Source organism: Culex pipiens, chromosome 2 (genome assembly GCF_016801865.2).
Source record: "Culex pipiens pallens isolate TS chromosome 2, TS_CPP_V2, whole genome shotgun sequence".
NCBI lineage: Eukaryota > Metazoa > Arthropoda > Insecta > Diptera > Culicidae > Culex > Culex pipiens.
The window spans coordinates 21,813,868-21,832,721 of record NC_068938.1 but is presented as its reverse complement, the minus strand read 5'-3'; the positions used below and the strand labels follow the sequence as shown (position 1 = coordinate 21,832,721).

The window sequence follows — 18,854 nt, the reverse complement described above, 5'->3', positions numbered from 1 at the left end:
AGCACGATAGGGACCTTTGAAAATTGCGAAGGGGTGATGATTGGTTCCTACTTTTCATCTGTGGTCCACGGAGCAATGTTTGGGGGTCCTGGTCAATAACGAAGTAGCAGCTACGGGTAGACACCAATGCTATGCTATGCTATGAATGTTCAAAATGATTCACACTGCTGTTCATTTCTGCATCTTATTTTTTGAATTAATTTTCCCAAATACTTTTAATTGTTGATTGGTAATATTTAAAAAAAAGTTCCGTAAGGTAATTACGGTTTTTTTAAACAGTTGACTTGATTTCAAGCATTTCACAGTCGGCGGATTTGTGACTGAATGAGGAGAAATCTAGAGTAAATTTTCAAAAGGTCCTATGTGCAAAAACCTCAATCTGAGTAAATTAATGTCAAAGTTTTGCTGGATATTTTTTAATCCCATTTAAACAAGGTTCAATATTTTTCAATTCTAAAAACGCACAAATGGACCTAGAATGATGCTTTTTAAGTGTACTTTACGGGAACTATCAATAGTCTTGTTTAAACTTATTTCTGAATAAATTTGTTGCATACGACCTTTGAGTGCACATAGGACACGCTTCATAGAACTTTTTTTGCAGATAGGATTTCCACATTGGAGCAAATGTGTGCAGCATTGCACATAGGACTTTTCTTAATTATATTTAAATCTCTATTTAAAAAGAACAACTTTTTTATAAAAACTATGTTCGCCCAATCCTCGCGCAACGTGTAGGCAACAGCTGATTGAGAGCATGAAATGTTTCAATGCTTCCAGCGTGAGAGAGAGAAACCGTTAGGAGAGAAAAACAACCAACCCGCGCTCTCGTAAACCCAAACGTAAACATCTGTCGGATAGGTGCTTGCAATTTAACTTACACGACAATGTAAACAATCTTTGTTTGGGTGCGGATAGGACTTTTCAGATATTTCTGGTTTTAATTTTTTTTTATTGATTTTTTTGTCAAAGAAGTGCTAAAATCTTACTGAAGGCTGATTAACTAGAGTTCAGGTAAGTTTTTCTGTTAAAATACAGCGATGGTAGTGGTTTGCAACCTTGTTTGCAACCTGAAATTCGTACATTTTTTGATGACAATATTTTTTTTCAGAATCTGCTTAACTGGTTTTGAGGATACATCAGCAACGGCGAGAACAAAACCGAGTTGATCTCGCTGGCCGGAACAAGAAGCGCAAGAACGACGACCCTCCAAGCTGGAGACTTCAGGTAAAAAGAAAATGAGCAAGCAACCACTTGGCTGCCGTGTCCCACTGAAAATTTTGGCTCGAGCCAAAATTCTCGGTGGGTGGTAAGTTTAATTTGGAGGATTGCGTGATTTTAGTTTTGAATTGATGTGGAATTTTGGTTTTAGGTGTCGTGAAGGCGGTTTGCTGACGAAAGTAGCAGTGGTAAGAAGGACAAGCACCGGTAGAACGGCGAGCGAGACAACAATAAAAACCGGGATCGGAACTAGGATCGCGATCGGGAGAGGGAAAACGACCGTCACCGGCACAAGTACAGTTCTTGGTCGGGTTAACAGTCGAATTCATCGTCCTCGAAGCACCACCACGAGGAACGCCAACGAAAGCTTTCCCACTCGTCGTCGTCCTCGAATCAGCATCCACACAGCAGAGCAAGTAGCCGGCGAGAATCGACCTCGAACGTTACGAAGGACAAGGAGGTCAGCGGCAATGTCGTGAGCGTTCCAGCTCTGATGGTTTCACCCGCCGCGGCCGAATTAAAAGTCCCGGAAGCGGCCGTAGACGTGGTGGTCGGTGCATCACGTCGTTGACATCAACTGCTGAAAAACTGGCCCAAAGTTTTTCTCCAAACTCTGCTCTGCTCCACCGAGCGATCGACGTAGACAAGGCAACATGGCTTGTGATTTGCGATTTATAAACAGTTTGTTAAGTCTTGCACAACTTTTTTGCCAAATTTTGCTTTATTAAATTGAAAAGATGTAAAATTGTTACCTCGGTACTTGATAAAACAGAAATGATTTGGGAACATAAAACCAATTGAGAAAGACCTTGTTATTTGGCGGGCGTAGCGACATTCGTCGCTGGAGGAACCGGTTACTGCGATGTTGGAACTCTGCTGCTGCTGGGAACGTTCCGACGCGGGCGTTGGACAGGTCGGTGGCAACGGAGAAAGGGGCGCAATCGGTGGTAGCGGTGGAGATTGCTGGGCTTACTCTTCGGACGTCGGTGGCAATGGGAACAGCATTTCCGTACTGATCTCGTCCCCGTCGGTCAAGCTAGTCGTTTCCATTGCGACGCCGACGACTTCGTCATTGCAGTTTACTGCAATCTCGTAATTGCTGTTTCTGCGTGGTGACGACTTCCTCGATGATGGCTAGGCCAACGACGACCACTACGTCTACGGCCGCTTCCGGAACGTTCTTCCGCCGAGGTCCATTCTCGCAGGATACATAATCCGTAGGCTTAGTAATTTTTTCTAATATAGCTAAAAAGTTATCGCTGATTTGCTTATATTTTATCTTTTTATATTTTATTGAATTTCATACCAAAGCAACATTTAATTATCTTGTCCAGCCAGAATGATTGAAATAACTTAAAATTTCTGTGACATTTTGCCCAGCTCAAAATATTTTTTGAGGATTTCATCTCACTTTTCAAAAAATAAAAATCAAGAAGCCAAACATTATTTAAATTGGAGCAAAATCTTCAAATTTTTATTTAAAATCAGAACAGAAAACTAAAAAGTGGTATTTTTTAACTTCCACGGGAACCATCCACCTAAATAATCAAATATCGTGAAAATTAAACAGGAAACAGCAAAATCTTAAATCTCCCTTTTCTTTGGTTTGCCCTCGGCCGTTCGCTTTGCCGGGGTGCGCTTCTCCACGTCCAGCAACACCGGATCGGGCAGGATGGTTTACTTTTTCTTGCAGTGCGGCGGATAAACTCCGTACCCGTTGGCAATCTCTTGCACAATTCACCGCTTGAGCCGCTGGCTAACACCGAATGCCTCCCTCCTCAGCTGGTTGGCGTCCTCCACCCACTGGACGCATTGCGGAAAGCCACAACGAACCGCCTTCAGGACACCTAAAACAAAAAATTCCTCACTAACTCAAAACTCGAATCACGCAGTCTTCGACGCAGTCCCTCAAATTAAACTTACCAACGGCTGTTCCCAGTCCTTGGAAGTCCCCAGCTTGGAGAGTTATCGTTTCTCTGTTCTCGCCGTTGCTGATTTGTCCTCAAAACCAGTTCACCAGATTCTGAAAGAAAATTTAAAAATCAATCAAAAAGGTTGGTTTTAATCCGCTACCACCGTTGATTTTTAACAGAAAAACTTACCTGAACTCTAGTTTATCAGCCTACAACAAGATTCTAGCACTACTTTGGTAAATAATCGTAAAAATAATGGTAAATAATCGTAGAAAATATTAAAAGTCCTATCCGACTCAGGCAAATAATGTTTACATTGTCGTGTAAGTTAAATTGCAAGCACCTATCCGACAGATGTTTACGAGAGCGCGGGTTGGGTGTTTTTCTCTCCTAACGGTTTCTCTCTCTCACGCTGGAAGCATTGAAACATTTCATGCTCTCAATCAGCTGTTGCCTACACGTTGCGTGAGGATTGGGTGAACTTGAAGTTTGCAAAATATTTTTGTTTTAGGGTTTCATAAAAAAAACGACCTATACATATTTTTTAATTAGCAAAATAACCATGTACATAGGTCATTTTGATATGGGCGTATATTAGGCGTATATGCATCATGACTATAAAATTATATAGATGGCACATAGGTTGATTTGCTACGGTTCTATGTGCACGTTTGACTCGAATGCACATAGGACTCCCGAGGGGCAAAACAACCTATATTTATTTGGGGTAGCATTTTTCGAGAGTGGTTTTAGGTTGTTTTGTTTTCTATCAATAACTTGAAAAATAAAAGGCTTTTACAAAATCGGATCAGCGGTTCGTGTAGTTTCCGGCTAGCTGAATGTCATGCAATAAATAACTCAGTTTGCTTATTTTGTCGGATAGGACCTTTTGAAAATTTACTCTAGAAATCATCTTCAGAAAAATATTTGAATGAGTAATAATTCCCACCGCACAGAGTGGTGCAATATCGTTCGACACAAATTTGCATAGTTCCCCAATCGTGCCACTGTGGAATTTAGGCCACGACGAAGCGCCGCCAATGCGATAACTTCCGATTTCTCTTTTAAATGTGCGTCGCGCCAAATGTCACCCTCTATCACCAACAGGGGTGGCGAAAGCTCGTGTCAAAACAAAACGGCGCAAAAAACAACTCAACAAGTCATCAACGAAACAAATAAATCTGTCATCTAATGCCTCTAATAATACGTGACACTTGAATATTCCGGACACCCGCTCTCTTGTTAGAGCGACCCTCGATCGACCTGTGCGGGACGGCCTCGTGGGGAGGAGGTCCAAAAGTGGGTGGGGGAGCAGCCGAAGAGAGCGAACAAAACAAAAAACACGAAAAGTTGGCCGGCGCGCAGTTTCGATCGCGGGTCTCCTCCACAACAACTTGAGGCAGCTCTGCAGTCAGTAGCATAACTAGTTTAGTTTTTAGTTTTTAGTTTTTAGTTTTTAGTTTTTAGTTTTTAGTTTTTAGTTTTTAGTTTTTAGTTTTTAGTTTTTAGTTTTTAGTTTTTAGTTTTTAGTTTTTAGTTTTTAGTTTTTAGTTTTTAGTTTTTAGTTTTTAGTTTTTAGTTTTTAGTTTTTAGTTTTTAGTTTTTAGTTTTTAGTTTTTAGTTTTTAGTTTTTAGTTTTTAGTTTTAGTTTTTAGTTTTTAGTTTTTAGTTTTTAGTTTTTAGTTTTTAGTTTTTAGTTTTTAGTTTTTAGTTTTTAGTTTTTAGTTTTTAGTTTTTAGTTTTTAGTTTTTAGTTTTTAGTTTTTAGTTTTTAGTTTTTAGTTTTTAGTTTTTAGTTTTTTGTTTTTAGTTTTTAGTTTTTAGTTTTTAGTTTTTAGTTTTTAGTTTTTAGTTTTTAGTTTTTAGTTTTTAGTTTTTAGTTTTTAGTTTTTAGTTTTTAGTTTTTAGTTTTTAGTTTTTAGTTTTTAGTTTTTAGTTTTTAGTTTTTAGTTTTTTTAAAGAATCTTACCGATTATTTAAATTTTCAGCCATTGAGTGTAGCACATCAAGCAAGGGTACTACGTGACCACGCCGTTCGTTTGGGGTCACCAACAGAAGAAGCGAGTAGAAGCGACTTCCGAAGATCTTGGTTGGTCGGTGGGTGAGAAACCTCCCCGTTCGCGCTGCGCACACACACAGGTCATAAAACATTGTGGCCACCGTTCGGCGCGAATCAGTACCCCGTGAGAACTCGTCGCAGGAAGGTCGTCTAGGTGTTCGTTGTTGATCAGTTCAAAACTGTGCCTCTCTGAGAGTGTATCTAATTTTGTCGAGGTCTGCTACGAAAACTTCTTCAAGTGAGCGCGCGCGTGCAAATCGTCGTGAGTGTAAACTGGCTGCGTACTGTGCGCTAAACAACAGTGAGTAGTGAGCTGTGAGTGACTTAAACCAACGCAACTGGGGTGTTGATGAGAGTGTTGGGAGTTGTTGCTGTAGCTCGGAAGCAAGCGGCGAACCGCTGAACAGAAAACTCGTCTTGGACAAGAGCAACGTGAGGCGTGAGGCGCAGCTTAGCGGCTTAGTGCATTGTACAAATCGGTGGATCGGTAGTTGTTGTGTTTGGTGAAGGCACCCCAGAAACTGCCGGCTAATGGTCGAGGGGTGTGAAATAAGTGAGAGGGCAGTTGAACTTGACGAATTGGATCGTAAAATTTGCTTAAGTATTGTTTCGATTGATATCAATGGGCTTTTAAAATGCATTTAAATTTTAGGACAGCTTTTTAAAGTGGTTCAAATTATTTGAAACGAAACTTTATTGAACCATTTGATTGATTATATTTATTAATGATTAAACCAACACAAATTTTTTCTGCGAATTTTTAATTTAAGGGAAGCATAAACTGAAAGGGTTCCTGAGTTTGCTCAACGAATTGCCCTAGTTCTAGTTCTTTAAAGTATTTCCTCTATGGTATCCGTACAAATCTTTGTATAATGATGATAGCCGACTATAAAAAATTCTATCAAAGTATTTTTTATCAAATCATTACTTTAAGAACGGTTTTTTGATCGATGTGTTGTCTCCGGCAAAGCTGTGAAAAAATAAATACAGTTTTTTGATTTCTCCTTCATCAAATTATAATAAGAATTGCACAAAAAAGCCATTTCCGAACAAATAAACTAATTTGAAATTGGTTGTTTTTGGGCACATAATCCAACCTTTGATGTTTAACAAAAGACGGTAAATTTTTTATTGGCAGAGCTACCAAAAAGTAAATCAATCCACTTTAACGACCCCCGGGTCTTTTGTGGGCTCTGTTGCAAGTTTTTGCTCATTTCTAGGAGTCCGAAGGTTATGTGTGGTGAGTCACCCAAAACCTCTTTGGACCGACGTTTTACTTCCCCATCCGATAGAAGGCCAGGAGGATAAGGCGGGAATCGAACCCGCGCCCCGTAGCAACTTAGGGATCGGCAGCCGAAGCCGCTAACCACCGCGCCACGAGGCCCTCGGCAGAGTTACCAATTTTATTAAATAGCATGCATTTTCGAAAACACCGAAAATAAAGACAACAAACAAGGTTGTTGAACGATAAGGTTATCGCCACTAGTTTTATCGTCCGATGATAACGATAAGGTTGTCGATACCGAAATACGATAATTTTATCTGTGATTAACAATGATATCTCATTTAAATTAGTTTAATAAAATCAATTCGCACAAAATCCTACCAGAGTTTAGAAGCTGTTGATTAAAACATATTTTATGTTTAAAAATATCACAGAATACCGTATTTTTCAAAATACTCAAATTTTCATTATATGCAATATAGATAACAAACGTCGCGAAATTTTGCTAAGATATTTACTATATTAGAGTTATTAGTGTAAAGTACCGAAACTTTTTCAATTGTCGTATGTTTAATGAAAATACTATGTGAATATGAAATTTTGTTCACCTAATACTGTATCTTTTTTTTAAATAGGGTATTTAAATGTTGTATTATATATATATCCGATTATTTTCATTAAACTATTATATTATGTGAATGTTTTTCAGTACAAATACATGCAAAATTTGAAAAAATAGTGAAGCTTCTAAAGCTTGACGATTTTAGTGAAATAAAATCATGTCAGAAAAAAACACCCTTTTAGGTTACTGTTACTTGTCATTTAATTTTCAATAATAGTAGTTGGTTTAAGCAAAATTGTTAACGAGAAGGGCAAATTAATAAAGACTGTTTTGGGTTGAAACTTAAAAGATACTATTGATGGTTTTCTAACACATATCCTTTGAAATTTTTGTTTGGGAATTTTACCAAGCGGTTTATGCGCAATTATTTTTGTGATAAAAGGTGCACTTAAAAAACCTGTATTTTTACCTGTATTGATCAGAAAATTTCTTTTCACGGCTCAGTTTTTTTTAATTTTAAAAAGACTTTTTCTGAAACCACTCCTAAAATTTGTACAGGAAGAATTGATAATGAAAAATAGTTTGTCTTTGCTTATTTTTTAAAAGAGGATTGTTTAAATTAGGTGTAGGATTTTGGATTAGTATCAAAATTTCTTAATGTACAAAATTTCAAGAAAACTGAACAGAAGTTCGGGCAACTTTGACTGATTTCGAGTGAGTTGACAGAAAATAACTCAATTGTTATTTAAAGGTAAACTTGAATTGAAAAATCACAGCAAAATTTTGAATGAATTTCATCATTGTATTATTTATACGTCACTCTTTCTAGCAAATTTAAAAATAAAATGGTAAAAGTTTGAACTTTGTCATCAATCTTGTCATTATTTCCACTTGTCATTGCTGTCATTGGCAGATCTCCTCAAATAATTGTTCAATTAGAAAATTCAAGTCTCTCACAACTGAACTTGAAGAACTAAGTACCATGAAAACTGTAGAGGGTTGAGGCAAGTTTATCTGATTGGGTTGAGTTGGCAAAAAATTACTCAAATGTTATTTGACGATTATTTGAATTTTTTAGCTTTATTTTTTACAGTTTTAAAGTATAAATTTGGCAATCAATCTTGTCATTATTTCCACTTTTCATTGCTGTTGCAGGATCCCCTCAAACAATTGTTCAATTAGCAAATCCAACTCTCTCAAGTGCCTCCAAACACATCAGTTGTACACCCTGGCCAAGTACCTTTTCCTAATCAAACACCCCGAGTTCTGAAGACGCGCGTCCAACCACACACACTTGAGCCACCCCTCGGTCCATGATCACCACCGCCGACTGCTGCTCGAGGGGTGCTTTGTCTTGGCTTCTCGCGTGCGCTCGCTCGCGAGCTCCACAGTGTTTATGCGCGCGGACTTGGACATTGAACGTGTTAAGTTGCCGATCGGTACGGTTTCAGCCTTCAGTTGCACTTTCGAGCTTCGCGCGCTAGCAGGTGCTGAAACACGGCAGCAGCAGCAGCAGTCGGAAAGCTTCCACCAGAATCTCAGTTCTCGATCGGTCTACACGGCGAATAGCTTACGGATTCGCGCACGAAGAAATTGGTTTTGTCTAAGATTTTGTGTCAAGTGTGGCATCCCGCGGTGAAGTGCGTCCACGTGCGATTTTTTTTTGTGTGCTTTTCGGTTTTTGGAGGTTTGTTTGACGAAATTCAAGAGCCTTTTTGAGTTACCCATTTGGAAGCGGTTTAGTGCTTTGTGAAAGTGCTCGGACACCCTCAAGAACACCAACGCAACACTACGCAACGATTCAACAATCCAAGAAGAGTGTTTGAACAGCAGCAATTGCTCCAAGAAATGGGGACATTCGTTGGAAAGTTGTCCACCGCCGCCGGCTACCTTTCAGCTCACATGTGCGTTTAACAGGTCTCTGGAATTGGCTGATTGAAGGTTTGAGGTGATCGAAACTGTAGTTGTAGTTAGCACCTAGGTATGAAGTCTTGTTGAGTGGAGACCAAATGGAATGCAGGTGGTCGAGTTGAACCGGGAAGAGACGGGTGTCGAACTTGGTCAAACGATTTGGTGGTAGGAGTTTGTAGAAGGTAACGAGATCTGCAGATCTGCAAGCTTTGTTTGCACGAGCAATTTGGAGTTACTTTTTGGAGTGTACCCGGCATAGCAGTGTGAAGTTTGGGAGGTCATATGAGATTGTTGTTTAGTTTTTTTGCGAGGTATCGCGATGCCAAAAAGCATGAAGGTTGAGGTTAAAGCTGGGGCTTCGATTAGTTGTTGCTTCTATTTCAAATTTGTTGTTGTTTTTTTCTGAAAATTGCTTTAAATACATGCATAAAATTTATTTGAATTGTAATAAAGCTGTTGTGTTTTTGTGTTTTTAAAAAAATTTGTCGTCCCCCTCTCCTTTAAAATGGGCCAATTAATTAGGGGACCAAAAATATTTTTTCAAAAAAAAAAATCTGAATTTCAGCGGAAATTCAATAGCAGTACGCTGTAATCAATTTAAAATGCATTCCCCTGCATTGAGAATACTTTTTAACATGTTTGAGTTAATTCAAAAATCTTCAGAATTTTTGTGAATTTTCAATGGACAGTACCGCTTAAAGTTAGTTTTCCCTAAAATTTTCGTTTTCGTCAAATCTTATATTTTTCGAAAACTAATGAATGCTAAACTGCCCCTGATCGCATAAATGTCCCATATGCATTTTCATCGATTTCGAGTTATTGATGCAGTTTGGTTCAAAATCGTGTGCTCTTTCAAAAGAGCCTATAACATCCAGTACTTTGTTTTAGAAATCAGGAGGAAATCCAGTTTTTTCGCGAAAACTTAACACTTAGCCTTATGTATGGGACAAACTTCAAATGCCTTTTTCTCAGCTTGCTGTTTTTGCATATGGGACATTTATGCGAACATGGGCAGTAAACAACTGAACTAGTGTAAACCCCCTTTTAAAACCCTTTTTTAATTAAAATGCCTAATCTATGGCTTGCTATATCAATTCTTTTTCAATTTTGCTGCCCTTAAGGGGTTGCATACATGTAAATCGGCAAAAATGTCAGAGGTTGGTTTGAGCACACACTTAAACCTTTTTTAAATCTGTTTTAAGGGCATTAAAATATTTATTTTCAACTATTATCAAAACAAATTTGAAAACATTTGGTTGTATAATTTCCGAGATATAGCTATTTTAAGTAAGCAGTTTCAAAAAACCGGGTGCCACGAAATCTCCACACTGCTTTGACCAAATCGGCTCAAAATGTTGGTGAAGCCTCGTTCAAAATCGGGCTTCGTCATGCTTTGCGCATGGCAAAATTTTGAGCGTAAATCGTCTCTTACTCAGTTTAATCATGGAATATCTTCATGAAACTTTCAGGAGTGCTTGAAAATCATCTTTTATGTGGATTGAATAAATTTTCGGAAACATGAAATTTTGTGATTTTCTACATGAATGTAACCCCTTAAACTATGAAAAATATCAGCGTTGGCCTAAAGTAGTGTAATTTAATGTTTTCAATTGAAAATTTCGTTAATACTCATCATTTCATCAAGACATATTTTACTTGATAAAAATTATGTATAATATCAGTAATGAGAATATTAAATTTTCTCCAAATTGTCACAATTTTACGATGTTGAGAAATGTTTGCGACGCAGAAACTTAGACTGAAATTGTTAAAAGATTCAAAATATCTGACGATGTAACCAGGTAATACAGGCAATATTTATCAAAAATGTTTTGTTATCTAATAACATTTAATTGAGGGTTAAAAGTGGAAAGAATAAAGTAATAAACTATTTGTTGGCACCTAGCCTCGGTTAGAAGGTAAAAAACGTTATTCTTGTTGAATTGTCAGATTTCTCGAATTCAGATGTTATTAAAATTTTTAATATGTTATAAGTTGAAATTTTGTAATGTTTCTAAATAAGTATTTGCAAAATATTGAATTTCCTAATGAAATAAAATGTATTTTTATTCCATTTTACAAAGTGACCAAGGTATCGTATGTACAAAAATAATTACTCTTTTATGTTGCCATGAAAACTGTTTTCTAACAACAACAAAAAAGAAATGAAAAATATATGCTTTTTTTACCAGAAACTAATTTTTTGATGACTATTAATTTATAACATGGCAATTTATCAACTTTTTGTGTTCTTTTAAAAATAATTTTATTCAAACAAAACCAAACTTGTTTGAAAAACAAATATTGAGCAGAAAATGCCAACTTTTGAGCTTTGGTGCATGGAAGACGGATTGTTTTGGTCGGGAAATGTTCCTTGTCTTGAAAAAAAGTTCCTAAAATATCATGCCAATTGTCGCAACGCTTAGAGCGTATCCTAGACCTTCTACCTCTCCAATAACCATCTAACTCCACGCTAAACTTACTTGGGGCTACCTTGGAGATTTTCCCTTATCCCCTTAAAAAAGTGGAACATCATCACTTCCCATTTTCCAATTCACTTTCCTTGTCCTTGGTGTGCGGTGAAGATGGGAGCGGCCGGCAATGGACGGCTATCATGGTGTTGAGAATGGTGGTTCGATTCCCAATTATCAATTCCTAGGCAACTTGGGCTTAGACAAACACATCACATCACATGACGAAGTCCAGTCTGCAATCCGCTAAAATCACTGTCTCCTAGCGAAGCGAAGCGAATGCACTAGCTGTATGCATTTCATAAAAATGATAGTTACTTATTTTGCAGGGACTTGAAATTCTTGGAAATTTTCGGAAATACTTTTAAACACATGCATGCTTAGTTATTCAAACTTAATCCATTTCAATTCAGATTAGTAAAATTGAATGTAATATAACGATAGTTCAAAATTATATTGTTGTGATTAGGCAATGCCCAACGAGTACTTTTCGTCAATAAAATTCTACTAAAAAAAATCAATGAATCCCAAACATCTTTTGATGGAACATGATGACTAAGCTACTTTCCAGGAATTATTCCACCACAGTTTCTTAATGACAAACCAGCTCATCCCGGCAATCAAGGGATCGACTTCCAGCAGTGAGATCATCATAGCACAAACCAATTTCTAGGCTAGAGACGCATCACTTCGACCAGCACTCACTGCGCCGGAGGCTTCCAAAGGTGGAAGGAGTGACGGCAGAAATTGCAAAACGATTATAATTTATCTGGACACTATTCGAAGGAACAGGTTCCATCGCTGGCGCGAATCCCCGCCGGTGAATCGAATTAATCTTTCCTGATAAATTCCGCCTAATCATGTTAATAAGCCGGGATTTGAAATTCTAAGTGAAAAGGGTGCCTTAAGGTATTCGCAACGTCTGTTGCTGTTGGAGCATCATTTTTCAACCCGGGCAGACGGTAATAACAAAATTCATGCCATTTCAATAACAAATATTGTTAAAATAACAGAAAGTGTTATGGAATATTCTTGCAAAATTCATATTTTCATAAGAGTTTAATAACAGTTTATGTTATCATAACACAATTTGTTATTGGTCTGATATTGGTTGAAAGCCAAAACAACTTTGGAATAACATTTTTTGTTATAGAAGAATACCGCCAGCTGTTATTGGGATGATCGGATTAGTTGTTAAAATAACAAAAAATAATAACAAAGATTTGTTCGAAGAATAACTAAAAATGTTATTACTCTGTTATTACAATAACAATCCAATAACAATAAATTCATAACGACGAATAACAAATCTTGTTATAAATAACATAAAATGATATTGGCCTAGTATTTTCAAATATCAAAAAAAATTATTCCCAGGTTATTACCGTCTGCTCGGGAATTAAGATTTATTAAATTTTTGCAAAGATTAACTACCGAACCGGGCAATAACGCCACTTTCGTTCGTTCGAGCTCAGTGTTAAAGCGTTTGCGCTCTAAACCGGTTGTGCTCAAAGGTATGAGACTCTGTGGCACATTTAGTCGCAACCTGGCAGTGTCCTGTCCTGTCAGCTGTAAAGCAAACTGGATAGATTGCCTGTTCAAACAAAGAGTTCGAGGCTCGATGCTGGGTTGAGGGGTATTCCAGAATAACATTTTAATTGCTTGTAGGAGGTGGAGACAGGGAATCCGAGGGAATCGAAGGTCTGATCTCGGTACTTGATACCATCCTCCAAACTGGATGATTGAAACTTGTTAGTGGCCAAATTTGGGAGGACGGGATCTTGTTTGTTTGTTGGAAACTGGCTTTGAAGTTGTTCTGGAGACATTAATCAATACAATGTTCAAAAGTCAAAAAATGACATAAAGCTATAGATTGCATATTATTTTCTAAACTTATTAAAACAAGTTTAAATTACCCTCTGGATCGGAATTTAGCCCTTTTTCGATGGAAATGTTATTTTTTTTCTTTCTCACTGAGAACAAGCATTGTTTGTAAAAACTTCGTAGACCCAACTCCATAACTAGACAATTTTAAGTGTGTATGTACACGGAGAAAAAATAGTTCCCGAAATCGTGAACAAGCGTTCATGAAATTAGGAACCATGAACAAAGTGACCCAATTTCATGGTACGATTTTCAAAAACAAACCAAACAAAAACAACGCTTGTTCACGTTTTTGGTATTATTTTTTTTCCGTGTACATACATAATTTGGAGCAGTGCGTGGCCGAATGGTTACGCTGTTCGCTTTGTAAGCGGATGATTCTGGGTTCGATTCCCATCTGCTCCAACCTTCCATCGGATGAGGAAGTAAAATGTCGGTCCCGGCCTTGGTTGTTAGGCCGTTAAGTCATTCCAGGTGTAGGAGTCGTCTCCATGCCATAAGTACAAACAACACACCAAACCAAGCCTACTCCGGTGGAATCGCTGGCGGCGGTTGGACTCGCAATCCAAATGTCGTCAGTTCAAACACTGGGGTGGAAGGTTCCTTGGAGTAGAAAGAGGTTTGGGTGCTCTCCCCATTCAAGCCTTCGGACTCCTAGGTTCGAGCAGAAACTTGCAATAGAGACCAAAAAAGACCCGGGGGTCGTTAATGTGGATGGTTTGATTTTTTTTGACATAATTTTTTAACTAAGGATGAAGTAATTTGGGTCAAATTATTCGCATTTGACTCGGTTTAGGGTCCCATATATCAAGTTTCCAACTGTTCGAAGTTTTGATAAGTAGTTTAAATGTTTTGTATAAAAATATATTTTCACGTATATCGCAGCCTTTTCAACGGGTCTGAACGTTTGAAAATCTGGCAAGCCGGATCTTAATTGGACTAAGTTTTCTTCATATTTTTGGTAAAGAGTCAGTATGGCACCAACCGCATACATTTATCAAGTTAGTTTTTTTTGCGTTCGTCAGATTTCCGATTATTCTTCTCCATGCCCAATTTCGAACCCGTCTACGCGTCACACTGTCCGAAATCGTAACGCCGGTCCGCGACCTTCGACATCCCGTCACAATATCTCAAGATGTGGGCGGTTCAACGCGATGGCATTTTGCACATTCGGCTAAGTATCTGCCATTTCCATACGGATCACCCTCAACTTTTAAAAAGTCAACCCGTCTGAAAATTCACGGTCAATTGATGATTTAAGAGGCCGCCGCACTCTCGCACTATCTTCAACGACCCGCGCAAGGTAGCCCGAGTCGTTCAAACACGGGGGAACCGGAGATCAAGTTCAAACTGCTCCAAGTAATTACCGCTTTCCTGCGCTGAAAATTGCCGACTCCCTGCAGGTCAATTCGATTTGGCGTGTCGCGCGAAACTCATTAAAAGGCCAATCAAAAGTCGTGGCGTGGCGCGGCCCAAAGTCAGCTGTTCGGGTATCAGCTGCTTGCGATCGGAAAACGGTATAGACAGAGAGATTTGGTGGTTTTCAAAGTCGGACCTGGTCGTGGACGGTTGGCTCGGAGGGGACATTAAAAAGCCATTAAAAGTTTCGCGAAAGATGCGGACCGGACACACAATTAGAGAAAAGCTATTATAAAAGTTTGACCAGGGCAGCAGCAGTGGCTTACATTCGTGGAACTTGATGATTACTTACCTCAAAGTTCAAGTTGAATGCTTTGATAAATTGATGGATGATGAAAGCTGACGGAAGTCGTCTTCATTAGCAGTCAAACAGTCCAAGAAGGCCTTATTACAACGGTGGATAATTGTTTTACGATTGTTCTTACATGAGCAATATCTCTAGTTGAGAAGAAGAGATATCGTCAATACTAAACAGCAAGTGTAAAGGAATCCAAAGCGTATAGTTTATTAAAATTCAGCACAGAATGTGGATTTGAAACTTGACGCAGTGAAGAGCTTTGACGTCAACAGTGATCGGATTATCGTCATGCTTCACGTTCTGTGCTTAGTTAATATGCACAAGTCTTTGGATAAGATTAACAACCCTCATCTTTTTTCTAGATTTTAATGTGAACATTGTAGTACTGCAGTAATTTAGTGTTTTGAAATTATTGGTGTTATTTTCATAATTCATTAACAAAATTCATATTGGAAATAACTGTACTGTTTACTTATGAAGTGTTTTCAACCCGAAACCAGAGATTTTGAACTATCAACTTTGAACCAGTCTAAGTGACAATGACCTACTCTTAAGATGTCTCCGGTGACTAAATATATTTCAAACTTTGACTTGTTGTGAGTCGTTAGCAAATTTAGTATGCAAATCGGTTGTGCAAAAATTAGGCAGCTCGAGACTCCTTCGAGACATTTTTTTTTGCAAAGTGCTTCCGTTTCGGATGTGACAACCGTTTAGAGGAGACCCTCTCGGAGATCTCTGAAGATCAGTGAGAAGTGCGGAATTGTGCTGTGTTGTTCACCGTGACCATGGCCTTAACCATCACCGAAAAATTCACCCGATGTGGTGGCGCCGTTGTTTTTGCTCCCAAGAAGTGGTACCGGAATGAATTGGCGGAATTGAAGACACCTGAACATTTTTTTTGGCTTCCAAAAGATTCGCGTGCCGCGTGAGCAATCGAGTATGGGGTTGCCTTATAATTTCGCCACTTGAAACTTACGGCGCGAACGATTAAGACGAATATATCTCTTGTTGTTGATGTAGTGATGCCTTGACGCATGTAGTGCAATAACATGACCAGTGCAAATTGACACACGTTATACAAATTTTCGGGTTTTGCCAAAATTGTCTCAATGTGGCAAGATGTCACAACGGTAATGAGCCGGTTGAAGAGGTGATACATTAGACGTCACACGTGGCTCACCGGCTGAAAAACAAACAAAAAAACGTTAGAGTCGAAGATCACCGCACACCAATTGATTGCCTACAATTGGCCGGGCCTACGAGTGGAAGGTTGTCCGCTAAAAGTTACCCCAAAAGTAACAACAAAAAATGATAACGCACTTGACTGGAGCAATTGATGACCGTCAAGTGGATCGGTGTGTGTGTGTGTCAAATCGGAAACACTCGTTGAGACGACTCTTGAGCAATTTGGCGTGGCTAACGTCAGTCAGGAACATCAATTTCTAGGTCCGTTCTGCGTCGAGTTTGTATTTATTTGTTTTGGAGAGGTTATTGAGCGTTATTATTCGGTGGTTCAAGGAGCGTGACAGACAGCTCTAATTGAGGCAAGGGGAGGTTTTTACTTCCTGAAAAATGCGTGCTAGACCAGTGGTTTGAAACATTTATCAAGAAACTGTTTCTTTTGATGAGTTGATGACTAAGTGTTGATACATTTTCAAGACACCTTGGGAGGTCTTTAGTAAGAAAAAGGGTTTTGGGCTCTTAAAGCTTTAAATTACCCGTTGAGCAATTCTCTACCAAACCCGGAAATGGATTTTAACCTCTATTTTTTTATTTGGCTCAACCTTTGTGGGGGCTTTCCCTATGACCAAAGAAGTAATTTTGTGTCATTGGTTCACCCAGAAAAGTCTCCATACAATTTTGGCAGCTGTTCATACATCCCGAGCAGGGGTAAATAACACGGGAATACCAAATTTTGGTATTACTTGGGTAAATAACAGGGACCAAAATGTGCCCTTGGTTGCCCAGTAATAGATGGTAAAATACCATAAAATCATACCAAAGTCTTGTATGTGGAAGAGCACAACAATACCAACACGCAGAAAAATGTTTTGTAGAATCAGCCTGTACGAGGTTTGAATCAACAAATTTTTTGTTGAATATAATCAACGCCGATTTTGCGTTGAAACAAACCGTGATTTTCTCAATTCCACAAAAGTCTTTTGTTGTTTTGAAAAATCTGCTTTGACGTTTAGCGTTGATTCAACAAAAATCATGATTTTCAAATCAACAAAACGTTTTGTTGATTCAAATATGCCTTATTTTTCTGCGTGAAACCATGTTATTCCAATTCCAAGGGTAAAATAATACCTCAAAATAAAACCATTTCAATACCAAGTTGAGGTTATCTGGATTTTTGAACATTGCTTGAATACCAAAACTTGGTATTGCCATGGTTTTATTTTTAGGTATTCCCGCGCCCTTGGAAAATCAGATTTTCACATTCCTGTGGTCTTCCACATACATGATTTTGGTATGATTTCATGGTATTTTACCATCTATTACTGGGCAACCAAGGGCACATTTTGGTCGCTGGTATTTGCACAAGTAATACCAAAATTTGGTATTTTCATACCATTTTAAACGCATCAGTTGCAGTTAGTGAAAAAACGGAAATGATCCATATGCAACAGCCAAATCTACTCACCTGATGATTCCATGTTGTTCTTAGTGATATTCTTCACCACATCGAATGCATTTGTCATTGATGAACGGCCTGTGCTTGAAGTTCTTGAAGCTTCTGAAAAATAACAAGATTGAAAAATAAATGTTATTTAAATGAAACTGGATTGAAATTCACTGAAATTCAATAATCTGTCGATTGACTCGTTTTTCAAAGTATTTGGTTTTCCCGACTTAGAGAAATTTCAACGATTTAAAAAAAAATCTTAGTGGGTATATAAAAAAAAATTAAAATCAGCTTTAACATTTTTGGGTTTCAAGTCATTTTAGCGCAAAATTAATTATCTCGTCAAAATTTATAAAAAAATTCCCATAGTTTCAGAGGAATTTGATCAAACACTTCAATACCAAAATAAAACCAAAATGTGGCATCCTGACTTAGAAAATTTTCCACAATTTCAATTAATTTCTTTAGGAGGTATAACAAAAATGTTTAAAATCAAGTTTTAAATTTCCGGTTTTCAATGAAGGCATTCGCTTTGAGACATCATTTTAGCGCAAAATTAATTATTTTGTCAAAAATGGTCAAAATTTTCCCATAGTTTCAGAAGAATTTGATAAAATACTGTAATACCAAAAGAATACCAAAATGTGGTGTTCGACCATTGACAAATTCTGCAATTTTGCAATATCAAAACAATACCTTAAATTGGTATGATACCACATTTTGCTCTTGCATAATCCTTAAGACAAATTTGAAAGGGTTCAGTAATACCAAAAATTGGTATTGATACCAGAGAAAGGTATTTTTACGCATTTCCCTTGTTATTTACCCATGCTTGGGCAAAAATGGTACGTAAATATTCGAAAATCTGTAACTTTTCAAGAAATTGATTTGATGTCTTGGGCAAAGGGTATTGATGATGACTTTTCATAAAAAAAGGTACATGGAAAAATTTATGATTTATAAATTGACTCTTTTTCACAAAAAAATAATTTCCAAAAATCCACTTTTAAATGTTTTGAATTTTTATTAAATGTTCTTGGGGATTTTTGTAAAAAAGTTGACATCATTTTTAATGCAAAAAAGAATTTTCAATCGGAAAGTACTTTAAATTTTTTTTATTAAGTGCACCGTTTTCAAAAAACAGCCGTTCAAAATTAAATTTTGTCTGAAAATTCTGTTTTTTTTCAAATAGTGTTCATGAAAAGTTCAGAAAATTTCCTACAATTTTGTTTAAGAAACATTGATGATTGGACCACTGGTTGT

The 18,854-nt window shown here is 37.7% G+C and overlaps 1 protein-coding gene and 2 long non-coding RNA genes across 13 annotated transcripts in view; 2 read left to right on the top strand and 1 right to left on the bottom strand.

Moving 5' to 3' along the window:
• Positions 1-388: 388 nt before the first annotated feature.
• On the top strand, positions 389-1,508 carry LOC128092829 (uncharacterized). The gene is made up of 3 exons (XR_008212033.1): positions 389-1,014; positions 1,112-1,227; positions 1,373-1,508. It is a non-coding gene; the product is annotated as an uncharacterized LOC128092829 (long non-coding RNA).
• A 938-nt stretch (positions 1,509-2,446) lies between these two features.
• LOC120427051 (uncharacterized) lies at positions 2,447-3,979 on the bottom strand. Its single transcript, XR_005606814.2, has 3 exons — positions 3,324-3,979; positions 3,145-3,244; positions 2,447-3,068 (listed from the first exon to the last, which is right to left on the bottom strand). It is a non-coding gene; the product is annotated as an uncharacterized LOC120427051 (long non-coding RNA).
• Positions 3,980-5,307: 1,328 nt separating this feature from the next.
• The window catches only part of LOC120427056 (mucin-2-like), a 67,772-nt gene continuing 54,225 nt past the window's right edge, over positions 5,308-18,854 (top strand). For 2 of the 11 annotated variants that reach the window (XM_052707627.1, XM_052707623.1), the window contains exon 1: positions 8,397-8,666. The gene's annotated coding sequence lies outside the window, so the exon portion shown is untranslated. Of the gene's footprint in view, positions 5,508-8,396; positions 8,667-18,854 lie in introns of those variants that run through there. The other 9 variants (XM_052707630.1, XM_052707629.1, XM_052707624.1 and 6 more) reach the window with 8 other exon arrangements.